The 15,233-nt window shown below is 48.5% G+C and overlaps 1 protein-coding gene across 4 annotated transcripts in view; it reads left to right on the forward strand.

Annotated features, from left to right (window-relative positions):
- The window catches only part of ARHGEF9 (Cdc42 guanine nucleotide exchange factor 9), a 288,936-nt gene that overhangs the window by 80,728 nt on the left and 192,975 nt on the right, over positions 1 to 15,233 (forward strand). The window contains exon 1 of one of the 4 annotated variants that reach the window (XM_056808824.1): positions 10,038 to 10,537. The exons of the other annotated variants lie outside the window; for them this stretch is intronic. The gene's annotated coding sequence lies outside the window, so the exon portion shown is untranslated. Of the gene's footprint in view, positions 1 to 10,037; positions 10,538 to 15,233 lie in introns of those variants that run through there. 4 annotated transcript variants of the gene reach the window in all.

The following is a 15,233-nucleotide window of genomic DNA, read 5'->3' on the forward strand; positions in this document are numbered from 1 at the left end:
GTCAGATGCTTTCAATGGCTTGGGGCTGGGAGGGGGCTGCTCTGGGGGTTGGCCTTAGCCAGCCGGTTTTCAATTAGGGAGAGCCTTCCTTGAGGCCCTCTAGGCCAACCTGATGCCCATCAGGAATCCCCTCCACAGCAACTGCTAATCTGGCCTCTTGAACACTTCTATTGATGGGGAACTCATTCGTTCCACCAATGGGGAGCTCACTTCCTCCACTGATGGGGAATTCCCTTCCTCTAGACAGCCCATTCTACTCTGGGGCATCTTTAATTATGTTGTTGTGTAAATCTATTCCTCTGAATCCCCCCCCCGCAACACACACACATACACTCTCTCTCTCTCTCTCTCTCTCTCTCTCTCTCTCTCTCTCTCCCTCTCCCTCTCCCTCTCCCTCTCCCTCTCTCTGTCTCTCTCTCCCTCTCTCTCTCTCCCTCTCCCTCTCTCTGTCTCTCTCTCCCTCTCTCTCTCTCTCTCTCTCTCTCTCTCTCTCTCTCTCTCTCTCTCTCTCTCTCTCTCTCTCTCTCTCTCTCTCCCTCTCTCTCTCTCTCTCTCTCCCTCTCTCCCTCTCTCTCTCTCCCTCTCTCTCTCTCTCCTCTCTCTCTCTCTCTCTCTCTCTCTCTCTCTCTCTCTCTCTCTCTCTCTCTCTCTCCTCTCTCTCTCTCTCTCTCTCTCTCTCTCTCTCTCTCTCTCTCTCTCTCTCTCTCTCTCTCTCTCTCTCTCTCTCTCTCTCTCCCTCCCCTGTTTGTAACTTCTGGGACCTTCTGGTCTACTGCTCCATCTCAGACCTTCAGACACTTGAAGACAGCATGAGAAAATGGTGGATCTATTCTATCAGCTGGTGGCAAAATGGAGTGTTCAGATCACCTATGGATTGCAAAGGGTGATACAGTGGCTAGAGATCCCGCCTTAAATCCTGAAAGCCTTGAGGTTCAAATTCTACCCCTGATACAAACTAGCTGTGTGACCCTAGAGGGCAAGAGATTCAAGTGACTTAACCTCTCCAAGTTCTAGGCAACTCTCTCAGATTGGGAGTTTGGGAGATGGTAACAATCTGCATATGGAGAAGGGAATTTCCTTACCTGGGAGCCAGCTAGGTGGCTCAGTGGATTGAGAGCCAGGCCCAGAGTTGAGAGGTCCTGGGTTCCAACTGGGCCTCAGACTCTTCCTAGCTGGGTGACCATGGCCAAGTCACTTTACCTCATTTGCCTCAGTTTCCTCATCTGTAAGATGAGCTGGAGAAGTAATGGCAGACAGCTTCAGTATCTGCCAAGAAGACCACAAATGGGGTCATGAAATCTGGTTTCAGACACTTCTTGCAGTGTGACCAGGGAAAGTCACTTTACCCTGTTTGCCTCAGTTTCCTTATGTGTAAAATGAGCTGGAGAAGGAAATGGCACTACTTCAGTATCTGTGCCAGAAAACCCCAAATGGGGCTGGTCACCAAGAGCCAGACATGGTTGACACGACTCAATAACATTCCCCCTAGGTACCTACTTAATCCCATCCATGCCTCTCCTCCTTCTGAAGTTCTTTGGAGGGAGCTGTGAGCCATGGGCCATGGCAGTCTTCCAAGTATTGCAAATGAATATCACACAGAGGGCAGTGGTGAGACACACAGTGGGTGGCAGCAAGCTACAGCACAGAACCAGTGAGGATGTCATGAGAGAAGTGGGTGAGAGGAAGACCAGATGGTCTGGTCACAGGGTGAGGGTGAGGGATGACAGGCAGATAGACCCAGTGCTTCTCTGGTACCCTTGTCATATCGGGAGAAAATGAGGAAGGTCTTTAGCACCTTGGGGAGCTTAGGGGAGGGACAGGCAGACACATTAGTGGAGGGGCCTCCAAGACCAGGGAGATCTCAGAGGCATCGGAGTAGCTGAACCAGAGGTGGAGGATGGAGGGAGATGTTTAGACCACCTCTAGCCCCAGTAATTCTGCATCTGATCACCAAGAATGACCAAATGCAACTGACACCACCATCTAAGACCTGTTAGCTCTCCTCCTGGCTCTGACCCTCACCAACACTTTGAATAGCCCATTCCCTTTCCCTAGGTCTCAGTTTCTTCAGCAAAATAAGGAACTTGGATCCGATGAAGGCTGATATCCATTCCAACTCTAGTTTGTGTAAAAGTCATGGCCAGATCTCTTATTTTCCCCTTTTCAGGCCCTGACAGTTCCTACCATTCTATGTCCTAAGAGTCTCTGAGCATCATTTTCCAAGGTTCCTTCTTGCCTTGATTTACTGTGCTCATGGTCTTCAGGACCCTTTTGGCTCTCACATTGAATGACTTGGTGCCCCAAGGTCCCCCATGTTCCCTACACCCTCTGTTCCTCTTGATTCTTCATGTTCTGTGTCCTAACTTCTGAGGTCCTCTTCTCTCTGACATGGAGGTTCTAAGGCCATGTCCAGCTCTGGCATGGAGTCCTAGGTAGCATGGCTCGGGGCCAAGAGCCAACCCCAGTATTGTGCACAATAATGACAAGCCAAAGCCCCCAAATGGCAGCAGCTTGCCTGGCAGCCCTCTGGGGAGCTGGCCAGGCCCTCAGAGGTGAGCTTTGTTTAGTCCTCTGAGGGCAGTGTTGCTGGAAAGGACAGGCAGTTCTAGGAGAACTGAACTCTAAGCAGGGGTTCTGGACAAGTGAAGCCTTTCTGAATGAAGAAGCCATGCCATTGACCCCATAGGCTTGGGACTCTGACCCCCCGAGCCCAGGCCCATGTCCTGCTTTGATTAGTCTGACTTCTTTCCCCTCCAAGGTCCTCCCCAGCTGGCAGTAGGAAGGGAGGGAGGTATTGTCTAGCTAGCCTGTGTGAAGGAAAAGAGGCAGGTTTGGGGAATGATTTAAAGTTCTAAGCATTCTGAAAGCCAGGGGTCAGGAGTCCAAGAGAAGACCAGCCCTCATGAGCCTGTGCTGATGAATCCAAGGTAGGATGAGAGGTTTGAGAAGACCAAGACCAAGAAGAAGATGATGATATAGCTCATTCAACAGGTTGGGGAAATAGGAGGGTGGCTGGGGCTCCAGACTTGATAACTGTGAGACCCCAAGAGGGCTCTGGGTTCTTCTTTGTCACTTCACTTCCCTGTGTCTAATCATTCAATCATGCACTTACATTCAGGACCTGTACTGTGTGTTGAGGCTATAAATCCAATGAAGGAATTCATGCCTGCTCAGCAGGAGGGAATATTCTAATGGGGTGACAATGAGGGCACTTATGCATATAAGCAGAACAAATAGAAAAGAAATGAATGCAAATGGATCCCAGGGAATTTTTTTTTAAACAGTGACTTGCCCAGGACCACTAGTCTATATAAGGTAAAGTATATGGTTTTCTGAGGCCATATTTGCTCACAGAGATCCTTTAGTAAAGTTAGTCAAGTAAAGCCCCAGGCAAACTCTACTTGAGTTTGACCCCCCTTTGTTGATTATACCAGGCTCCCTCAAAGACAACAAATAAACAGAAAAGATGCTTCTGACATTACTCCAGCATCTTAGTAGCTCTTGAAAGTCTAACCCAAACCAGTCAGCTCATCTCTGATCTTCAGCCACAGACTTGGACTACCCCAGCCTGACCAGATGACCACAGACCAGACATACCCCAGGTATAAACCAAGTGCATTTCATTGGGCATGTGAAGGAGTATCCCTTTCCAGAAAAACACCTCAGGGCATACATAACCGTATTGACACCTTATGGTCAGGCCAGACTAAGTGATTGAGCCTGGGGCTTCTGACACTTGTGACCATGGGCAAGTCACTTCTCTCTGACCCTCAGTTTCTTCTGTTGTCCAATAGGATAGGTAACACCTACCTGGTGGGAGAAAAGCACTATAAAAATGTGAGTTGTAGCCATTCTCATTTGTCATTCTACACGAACCCCAATATATCAGTGGGGAATGTGGACAGTGTCAACCAGAAGCAGGAAATGGGGTCTCATCACTGTTTGCATCATCATTTGCACCAATTCTCAGGTCGAACTCATCTTGGTAATGGATGCTGCAGCTCAGCTTTGTGTCCTTCTGTTGCCCCTTGAGTGCCTAGTCATTTTGATTCTTCAGAGGAGGTGGCGTTCCATGACTTGTAACCAAATAGCATGACTGCAAGAATATTGGTTTTAAAAAGGTGGGCGGGCTGGGTGACCTCTGAGGTCCCTTTTGAGAGCTCTGAATCTATGATCCTCTGAATTCAGTTTCATGGGGTAACTTGAGGGCATTGAAATCACGGCACAGTCAGCCAACTCTGAGACGAATTTAGTGCCCATTTGCTCTGTCTAAGATATAGGTACCAATTGGCCTAGTCTATGGGTTGGACCGTCCGATGGCACATCAGAGTCTGGCCAATGGGCAATCTTCATCTACTTGGAGGGACAGTTAGCATGAATGTTTAGTGTTAAGGATCTCACTGAAGAGGCTGTGTAGCATAGTGGCTAGAGAGCTGGTCTTGGAAACAGGAAGAGAGACAGAAAAAGAGAAAGGAAAAGACAGAAAAAAACAGACAGAAATAGAGGAGGGAGAGAAAGAGATGGAGAGACAAGAGACAGAGAGATAGCCAGACAGAAAGGGAGATACACAGAGAGACATGGATTTCATTTAGAAGTCTCTGGGGTGTCCCTGGGCTTGCATGTTGTCACCATAAATGAAGACCCCCTGGAGGACCGCATCATTCACAGCGAATCTGCCCTCTTTAACTTGGACTCTGTACCTGGATTCTAGGCATCTTCCATGATAACTTGAATGAACATACCTCTTTCTGCTTTATCCCTTCATTAATATGACTGATTGGAGTTGTCAACACTCTGTGTTTTTCTGCCAAACCCAGAATCCCAGATGATGTTAGCATGTTGTCTGAGTATCCTAAAGGTGGCATTTTGTTCTCCCAGATCAAATTGATTCCCCACCGAACAATAAGCTTGGTAGGATTGTGTATTTTCTGACTCATTCTAGTCAGTTTTGTGACTGGACAAGATGTACTCTGCCGTGGATGACCATTTGGGAAAGTCTTGCCTATTCCTATCTCGTTTCTTCAATACATGTGTAGGTGGTGCTTGTAAAGAATTCCTCGATGTGAGAGAGCAGGCGTACGTAATTGACTGTTATTGATGTCTCAATCAACCTTTTTTCCTTTTTTTTAATTAATAGTAACTGGTTTTCCCCCTAGTCATTTGGGATGTTGGGAATCAATCCTTCAATACCTTCAAAATCATACTGTCTAGCACAGATCTCCTCCGGACACACTTCGTTTGCTCTAGTGGCTCTTTCTATCTTTATTTTCTTCAATAATGTTTCTCCATATTTATGCTGGAAAGGTGGAGGAGTAGAGGAGGAGGGGGAACCATAAAGTTAAGAGTCCAGATGTGTTGACTACACTGTCACTTATGGATAAAATAATTCCTCATAAAAATGTACACTGATCATTTTCTTTTTGGGGGCAGGGGGTCTGCTTTTTGTCCCCTCTCCAGTTTTAGCCTTAGTATCTTAGCTTGTGGTATGATTGAGCTTAATTGAGTCTCACTCCAAGCTTTCTGTAAATATGTATTTCTCTCCATCATTTTGTTTTGTTTTGTTTTAGAAGGTGGTACTGCTTGAAACCTTCCACAGTCTTCTTCTCTAAGATTTTTCACATGTATTTATATTCTTACCTGATGTCACTCTTGGCTGCCATATCTTCTTGTTTGTCTTTGCTGGCAGAGGTGGTTTCTAGGGTTTTTTGGCTTTCGATATCACTTAAACCTTTGTGAGAGACAGTGATAGTCTATATCAATGTTTGTTCTTTTATTCATTTCCCATTTTTCAGCAGCAGCAATAGTGTGTTTAAATCCATGTCAGCCTGACCTATTTCGTTGCAAACCCTGTAATCTCATTTTTCATCATCCTAATCTCATTACCCAAGTGTGTGATCTTTGGTCAAATAAACCGATTGTCTGATTACACACAGAGATAAGTGGAAAATGACTTACATCAGTAACCAGTTGTTAACCTTTGGTTAAGAAATAGTTGATTCATTTTTCCCCGTCTTATGCCATGTCAGGCATCTTTCAGATGACTCCTTGAGGGAATGCATTTTCTGTGTAGTCCACAAACCCTTGGCTCTTTTCACTTAATGATTTGGAGTCACGTTTTCCACTGGCTTTTGGTGTTCCCTACCATGCTCCCCTTGACCGTGAAGACATCATGGGTTGTAAAAGGTATGATGGATTTCCTTTGACGGGTCTAACTGAGTTCTGTGTAGATTTCTTCCACCTTCTTATCTACTGAAATAGCTGCTTGTGCTTAAGCCGCTGCTATCTTCATGGCATTCCTGTTGCTTACAAACACTCTAAGACAAGATGAATCAGTAGACCATGGGATTACAATGTATGTTTCTTCTTGCTTCTGAAGCATGACAAAACCGACCCCGCCATTGGTTTGCCTCTTCAAGGACAACTCATTAGCCAGTCTTCCATTTAACAGCTTGCTTATAGCTTCTGGTTTCATTTATAGTGAAAATGTTCATTTTGATATGACTCAGTTCTTCTAATTAGTAGGTCAACTCAATGGCCGTTGGACAAGGATCTCCTAATCAGTCAGCATGGGGCACACCCATAGATCCAGGATGCAAAAGGAGAAGGGAGGGACCCAGGGCTGAAGGCCATTTGGTGTTCTCCTGTGTTTCATGGCCAATGGTGACCAGTTAAAGGATCACGATCTGGGCTTAGCCAGGCTAATTCTTGGCACTCTGCCAAGTGAGAATCTGCCCCTTCTTGGTCTCTACTGGCATAGCCTTCAGAAGTCACCATCCCCATGCCCCAAGAAGGTGTCAGAAGAGGACTTTTATGGAACATTGAACTTGGACACAGGGCAGGGCTTCATTCCTGATTCTGCTTCAATCCTTTCATACCAACATGAGGAATGTTGTAGAAAGAATTCTGACTCTGGTCTGATTTGAGCAAGATGGCCCTTGAGGGCACCTCCACGCTGAGATTCTAGGATTTGGAAAAGCCATTCCAAGGGAGCCTCAGTTTCCTTATCTGTAAAATGGAGACATTCTCATGAAACCCAAATGGAGACAGAAATCTTTGGAAACTAAAGAACTATGGAAATACATACTCTACTTCTTGTTATAATGGAGACACTTGCTTTTAGCTTAGATAGGAAACAGGTAGAAGAATCTGGTGGCAGCTTGTGGGAGAGAGGGGCTGAGGGGAAAGCAGGCAGGTGGCCAGGGGGCATCTTGGGGAACTCCCAGCCAGAGAAATCTCTTCTGCTGCTGACTCAGCTCTTGCAAAGAGCTCTTTTCTTGATGAAAAAAGAAAGGAAAGGAAATGGGCCTTTCTGCAGTGAGGCTTTTGCTACCTGCTAATAACCTGAGGACAATAAGATAAAATATCCATTATGCCAAATTGGAGTGCTTTCTTCTGTCTGAAGGGCTGGGGAACCCATGATGGGTTCAGACCAACCTGACCTGAAGGAAGGGCTTTGTCATCTGGGGAACTGGAAAATTCAAAAGCAGCTCTTTTCTGTGGCTCAGGATTTTGCCGGGCTACCGTAGGGCCTCTAGGCTTTGGGGGTGCACAAGCGATTGGTGGTCAGGAGAGCTGGTTCCAGCTTTGCTGCTTACTGACTAGCTCTATGACTTTGGGCAAATCATTTGCCTCCGTGGCTCTCAGGATCCATTTCTGGGAACTGGCATCATCCAAGATGATTTTAAAGGTCCCTCCTTTAACCCACTCAATCCAACAAGTGTTTATTAAATGCTTACTATATACTAGGCTCCCTACTAAGTGTTGGAGAACAAAGGCGAAAAGCAAACAATCCCTGCCTTCTGGAGAAATACACCGAGAAAGAAGTCAGGATGAGATCTTATTGTTCAGTCGAGTTGTTTGGGGTTGTCTTGGCAGATACTGGAGTGCTTTACCATTTCCTTCTCCAGCTCATTTGACAGAGGAGGAAACTGAGGCAAACAGGGTAAAGTGATTTGCCCAGGATTGCACAGATAAGAAATGTCTGGGGCTGGATTTTGTGTTGCTAATTGAAGTTTTCTTGGCAGAGATACTGGGATGGTTTGCCATTTTCTTTTCCTTTGACAGAAAAGGAAACCGAGGCAAAGGAGATGAAGTGACCTGCCCAAGGTCACACAGCTAGGAAGTGTCTGAGGCTGGATTTGAGCTCAGAAAGGTGTCTTCTTGATTCCAAACCCAATGCTTTATCCACTGCACCACTGAGCTTTTACAGCCAGAATGGGTAAGGGTATAAAGTGCTCACCATGAAGCTTGGCACCCTATTGGTCAGAGCAGAGCAGATGCCCTTCCAGAGTCTTGTTTCAATCGAACTCAAACACCGACTGATTTTTAGTTCTTTTTACTTGACGCAGCCCTGGCAAAAGTTACAAGCTCCTTCCACGTCCCAGGCACTGTGCTGGGCACAGGGGGACAGATAAAAAAAGACAGCAGTTGGCAAGTGCTGTTCAGTTTTGTCCCAGAGTCCTGACTGGAGTTTCAGATCTGTCAAACGTGCCTTAGTTGACGGAGGGTCTTTCTGTTTAAGGCTTGCAAAAGCCCTGACCAGTGTTGCCTGGTGCTGCCAGGCTGGCAGACACATCCTTGCCATCTGCTCTGGCTCTGCTGAAATGCTTCGTCTGGACCGAGGAGGAAAGAGCTACTGAATGTGGGGCCAAAGGACTCGAGTCTGGAGCTGGGCTCTGACACTTTCATCTCCATGGGCCTTGGCCTCCTCAACTGTAAAATAAGGGGGTAGACATCGGTGGCCTTTGGTGACACAGTAAATAGAGTGGATACTGAGTTCAAATTTGGCCTCAGACCCTGGGTGAGTCCCTTCATTCTATCTGCCTCAGTTTCCTCCTCTATAAAATCAGGATCAGAAAGAAATAGTACCTCCCTTCCAGGGTTGTCATGAGGATCAAATGAGATCATATTTGTAAAGTCCTTAGCACACTGTGTGGCATGTTAGTAAATGCTTGTTTTCTTTCCCTTCCAGCTCTAGACCTTGGACTCCCTTAGGGAAAGTCACGTCTCCTCCTTGGGCCTCAGTTTCCCTGTCTGTAGAATAGGGAGCTCTGATTAGATGGCCTGTGAATTCTCTTCCAGATCTAGATTTGACATATCCCAGTCTCATTCAGGGCGAAGCAGCCATTTCTCAATGGGCCACTTCTGTTGCCAGGCCAGCCTGGTGTCTGGGAGAAGGGATTGGGGCGGCCTGGGCACCGTAGTGACACACTGCTTCCCTCTCCCCCTTCCTCTCCAGCTTTCTCATGTCCAAACACTTAGAAATCCAAAACAGCTACTACGTCTCTAGATGCCAACCGGGGAGGAGAACATGGACACCCTCCAGGAAGGAAGAGGAGTGAGGGGAAGGAGAGAGGGTGGCAAGCCAAGGGGTGCCAAATGGGCCAATTGAACAAGAAAAGGGGGGCAAGGGAGCACCACAGTGCAGACAGAACTGAATTCCAGGAGCAGCTGGGCGGCTCAGTGGACAGGCCTAGGGATGAGAGAACCTGGGTTCAAAATCGGACTCAGGCACTTCCTAGCTATGGCACTTAACCCCCACTGCCCACCCTTACCTCCCTTCTGCTCTGCAAGGGCTTAAGTAACCCCCAAAAAGAAGATAGCATTTCTCAGTTGAGAAGGAAATTGATTAAGCACCGACTGGGGGCCAGGCCAGGCCTGTAGATTCTCTCATTTGCTCCCCCCAGTTACCCGTGAGGAAGGGCTATCATTCCCATTTTACAGATGGGAACCCTGAGCCTCACAGTGTCCCAGGTCCCATTTGAACTTGAGACCCAAAGATCAATCCAATTCATCACGCAGCTGCCTCCCCAGTGAGGCAATTCTACCTCTGCATCGTTATGGTCTTGGAGGGTGGCTTCCTTCCGTGCGCCTCAGTTTCCTCACCTGTAAAATGGGTGGCATACCAGCTCGTGCCTTTCAGGGTGCTGGTGAGCCCCCTCCTCGGGAGTAGGGCAGAGCCCCCCTTCTGGCTGCTTCTTCTTGGATTCTATCTTTACTCCCCAGAGCTTCTTTTTTCAGGGAGGGGATAAAGTCAGCCCCAGGAGCTGGAGCTGGGGCCAACTCCTCCATGGCCTGATTCCTTTCTTTGTTCTCCCTCTGCTGTCACTCAAGGGGGCTTTTATTAAGCTCTGGCTCTGGATTTCTGGGCTTTGTGCTGACTTCTGGGGAGACAAAGGGCAGGACTAAAGAGCCTTGCTAGCAATTTGCATCCCAATGGGAGAGATGGACATGTAAATAACCGGGCATTTACAAGACACTGGGTGCATGGAAGGTAATCCGAGAGGGGACAGCACTAGCCGCGGAGGATTCTGGGAAAGGCCTTTCCTGCCAGGTGGGGCTGGGGCAGAACCCAGGCTGGCTAAGGGGCTCTGCTGTGGAGGCTGCTGTGTGTCTCTGAAACGGAGGACCACCGGAGAAAGCCACGGACACGGGAGATGGAGCGTGGGAGATACAGTTGTGGAACACCCAGAAGCTGGGTTCGGCTGGATCCCAGAGCCCATGGAAGGAAGAAGACGAGTGTAAGAAGGCTGGAGAGGTAGGAAAGGGCCAGATTGTGAAGGGCAGAAACTTTTATATCTGATACAGGAGGTATTAGGGAGCCACTGATGTTTATTGAATAAGGGGTGAGAGGAATCCCAACAGACCTGCACTCCGGGGAAATCCCTCTGGTGGCTGCGTGGAGCCGGGAGACTCCAGGCCAGGAGAACACTGCTGTAGGAGTCCAGGCTGAAGTTGCAGAGGGCCTGCACCAGCGTGGCTGGCAGCTAAGACCGGATAGAGGAGCCTGGGGGATTGGGAGGAGCTTGGATGGGGGAGGGGTCCTCTTCGGGGCCTGTTGGATTGCTCTGGCTTTGGCGGGAGGCCTGGACAGGCTGGATAAAGGGATCTGAGAAGAGAGCAGAACCCGGGAAGCTGACCAGGTCCCCCATGGGAGGATGGAGGGAGAATCAGGAGAGGACTGAGGATGTCACATGCCCGAGGAAGGTCTGGGAGGGCCAGAAGAAGCCCAGAGCACTGGGCTTGGAGTCAGGCAGATTTGGGTTCACCCTGGGCTTGTTCAGACTTCCCCTCTGCCTGCCTCAGTTTCCTTAACTGTCAAGTGCTTAGCACAGGGTCTGGTACATAGTAGGTACTTAATAAATGCTCACTTGTTGCCTTTTCTCCCCTCTGTAACTGTGAAAAAGGTGGGTTTCAAGACTGTGAATTGCCAAAACTGTAGTGTCTTGATTTAAATCAAAAATAAGTGGTCACCATGGGAAAATTCCCAAATAGGAAATACCCAAGTCAGCTGGGTTTTATGGAGATTTTAATTAATATAAATGAAGGAATTAAAGGAAGAGAAAGAGAAAATAGTAGGAAGGGCCTAGGCCAAATGGCCTAGGCCTGAGCCTTAAGAGAGACTAGTCAGTCTTTTATCACTCACCACAAGATTTGTCCCCAGCAAAACTCCAGTCCTTCACTGAAATCCTCAACTCCTGAACTGAGTTCAGAGACCCGGCTCCTCCAACTAACTCCAAACTCCAACCAACTCAAATTCAATAAGTCCCTTCCTTTTAAAGAAATTTTCTCTTATGTCACCTCCCTAAATTTTCACGTCCACCAATCACAGTAGACGCTTTTCCCCAGGACTGCCCATTCTTAGTTCTCTTCTTTGGTTCTCACCTTCTCTGAGTAGACTAAAACTTCAGGCCTCTTTTGTTAAGCTTGCCTTTTGTAAGTTGCTTGACCTTTTAGGTACTAATTTAACCTTTATAGGTGCTGAGCACCTTTTTGTATTAGATCAAAAAATAGACCACCTAGCTTAAGGTTCTAGCTTTACTATAAGTATGAGTTGGGGACTTTTCATTGTTCAATCAGGAGTTTACAACTTCATCTTCCCCTAAGGCACTGTCTGAGCAGGGTGGAGTAATTTTAAAGTTCTCAATACATTCCTGATCAAGTACCTCCATAGTAGAGAATGGGGAATAGCTTAATCAAATCTTCTGAAGTAGAGTCTGAGAAATTTTCAGATTCACACCTCATCCCTGAAGGAGAAGGCCATTGGAGCCAAGAAATCATTGGCTAGATCAGTTTGGGTTGAATGATGAGGCCAGAAGCAAGGCTGGAGAGGGAGGAGAGGGAAAATGGAAGCACCAACTGGAGCCTAAGGGGAGGAAAGATATGGGATGGGTCTGATGGAGCTTTCCCCTTTGATGGTCCTCATTGTATCTATTGTTTTCTTGGTTCTGGCTTCCTCTACAGAGGTCCCTTGTAGTCTCCTAGAGCTCTGAGCTCCCACTCACCTGAGTCCCAGAAGCCCAACTATGTGATCTCTGCCTTAGCTGTTCCATCAGGGTTGGCATTTGTTTAATCCTTTCCCTTCCATCTTAGAATCAATACTGTGTATTGGCTCCAAGACAGAAGAGAGGTAAGGGCTGGGCAATGGGGGTCAAGTGACTTGCCCAGGGTCACCCAGCTGGGAAGTGTCTGAGGACAGATTTGAGCCCAGAACCTCCCATCTCTAGGCCTGGCTCTCCATCCACTGAGCCACCCAGCTGCCCCCAGGGTTGGAATTTTCTGAGCAGTGGGCTGGCCTTAGACATTGCTCACTAAATGGCCTCAGTGATGGGAGCTGTAGCAGAAATGGGATTGTGTCATTGAAAGGAGCCGATATGGAGATTCAAATCAACAGCCCCATTGGGTCCACCCTGACCATCTCTCTCCTTTTCCTCTCCTGTTTTCTAGAATTCAACTCCTCTTGTTCAAGATAATTCTTTTTCCTGCTTTGTCTAGTTATGTGAGCTCTGTACCTTAGTTTCCTCATCTGTGAAATGAGTGGGGCTGGGCCCAATGAGCTCAGCTCTAATTCAGTGCCTCTGAAGTTTGTGTTGTCCCTCCAAGGCCTCCGTGGACACAACTTCTTTAAGCCCAAAGCTACTCCTGCCTCTTCCCTTTCTCCTGAAGGGTGATTTGGCTCCCCACTCCCTCCAGACACCTCATCTGAGCTTTTCTTGGGCAGCCTTGTCTCCCAGAGCTTCCCCCACATGTCGAAGGCAAGTGGGCCATGTATTACCCCCACACCATCTCCCATACCTAGACTGGAATCTTCCTTCCTTGACCATCTCCTCCTACCTCTCATTTCTCCATTTACTCTGGACCTCTGACCTTGACCTCATTCTCCTGTATTCTTTTGGGCCGCTGGGTTGTCCAGTGGTTAGAACACTGGGCTTGGAATTGGGAAGACTCATCTCTGTGAATTCAAATCTGGCCTCATACTAGCTGGGTGACTCTGGGCAAGTCATTTTATCCTGTTGGCCTCAGTTTCCTCCTCTGTCAAATGAGTTGGAGAAGGAAATGGCCAACCACTCCAGGACCTCTGCCATGAGAATCCCCAGAGTAATGGGCTCACAAAGATTGGACAGCAAAAACAACCTAAGTGTTCTCTTCCCCATTGGGGGTTCCCCTTTGCATGTCTAGCTGTGACACATTCCTGGTAAAGACATGGCCATCTATTGCTCTTCCTTGTACCCTGTTGTCTCTCCCACGAAAAGCTAAGCTCCTTGGGCACAGGGCCTGGCTGGCCTGTCTTTATAGCTTTAGGACTCAGCATAGGCTGGCACATAGTCAGTGCTTAATAAAGCAACACATACTCAGTATCTATTTAGGAAGAGGCAGCTAGGTGGCCCAGTGGATAGAGTACCAGGCCTGGAGTCAGGAGGTCCTGGGTTCAAATCTGGCTGTGTGACCCTGGGCAAGTCACTTGACCCCATTTGCCTCATCCTGGTGCTTCTGTCTTAGAATTGTTACTGAGACAGAAAACCAGGGTTTAAGCCTCCCCCCCCCCGCCCCCGCCCCAGTGTCTCTTGAAGAGCTGGGCTACAAAGAGAGCTGAAACAGTCCTTGCCCTCAATGCCTATGGGAAGACATAGTATGTCCAGAAATAGGAGGAGCTGGTCAGGAAATGCTTCATGTAGGAGGAGGCTGAAGAGAGGAGGGAGCAGATTTGGGGCAAGGGGCACAGCTAGTACAAAGGCACAGCGGTGGGACTTTGTGCACAAGGAAGGCCGACTTGACTGGCCTGAAGAGTGTGCGAGGGGGCATGGTGTGTATAGTAAGTAAGATTGCAAAAGTGGATTGGAACCAGGATGTGAAGGGTCTTGGATGGCAAATGGAGGCGATTGTACTCGAACGTCAGAACAATAAGGAACCCTGGAGTTGTGTGGAGCCTGGCCTGGAGAGGAGGGTGGGACTGAAGGCAGGAAGCTCCATCATCAAGCTACCATGATAGTCGTCTCGGTCGCCATGGGGTGAGGAGAGATGGAGCTGGACTGGGAGGGAATGAGGGTGCGAAGCCTGGAGGGTGAGCCTGTGGCTGGGCAGAAATTGGGAAGCAAGTACAGAAGGAGGCAGGGAGCAGCTTTGGGAAGAAAGCTAAGAATGGTGTCTGAGGCCACGGCTTCTTGCTCCCTCCCCGCCACTTCCTCTTTAACTCCGAGAATGGCTCCAACCATCTTTTCCAGCTCTGCATCTCCTGGGCTGAGCAAAGTGCTGCGCACACAGTAGGTGCTTGTAAGCGTCCAGGAAATGAAGAGACCCTGTTAATGGGCACAGCCAATTGGCTGGGGTAGAAGCCACAGGGCTTTTAGGATCACTTTCAGCCTGTCCCTCATTCTCCCACTTTCCTCCCTCCTCATGCTCCAGGCCAGCCTGGGTCCCCCCCCACCCCCTCCCAGGGAGGAGGGAGCAGAGAGGGCCCCAGCCACAGCTCTGCTTGTCCCCAAGACTCCTGCTGCAGGCTGACGCTGGCTGTTTCTCCCCAGAGGCTTAATCAGTATAATATCAGGAAGGAGGAGGCCTGCAATCCATCTGATCCACCAGACGAGCCATTTGCCATCAGGCCGAATTGGTTTCTCGCCCCTGCTGCTTAGATATACAGCTGACTGTGCCGAGCAGCAGAAAGAGGAAAAGGGGCGATTGGAGCAGTTCGTGGGAGGCAGAGAGCAGGGAAAAGAGAAAGAGGAGGATTGTGGGAGCTTTCGTCCTAGTGGGGAGGACTATGAATGGCTCCCAGAAGCACCTGGGAGCCAAGAAGGGTTTCGGGGAAAGGAGAAAGTGAGCCTTCTTGTTTCTCCTTCAATGCCCTGATTTTGCAGAGTGTGGCAGGGGAGTCTGGGAGTGGGGATGGCTCCATTCCACCACTGGGGAAAAGGATGGTCCGAAGGACTGGGCTGGAAGGCTGATTCTAGGCCAGA

This window comes from Monodelphis domestica, chromosome X (genome assembly GCF_027887165.1).
Source record: "Monodelphis domestica isolate mMonDom1 chromosome X, mMonDom1.pri, whole genome shotgun sequence".
NCBI lineage: Eukaryota > Metazoa > Chordata > Mammalia > Didelphimorphia > Didelphidae > Monodelphis > Monodelphis domestica.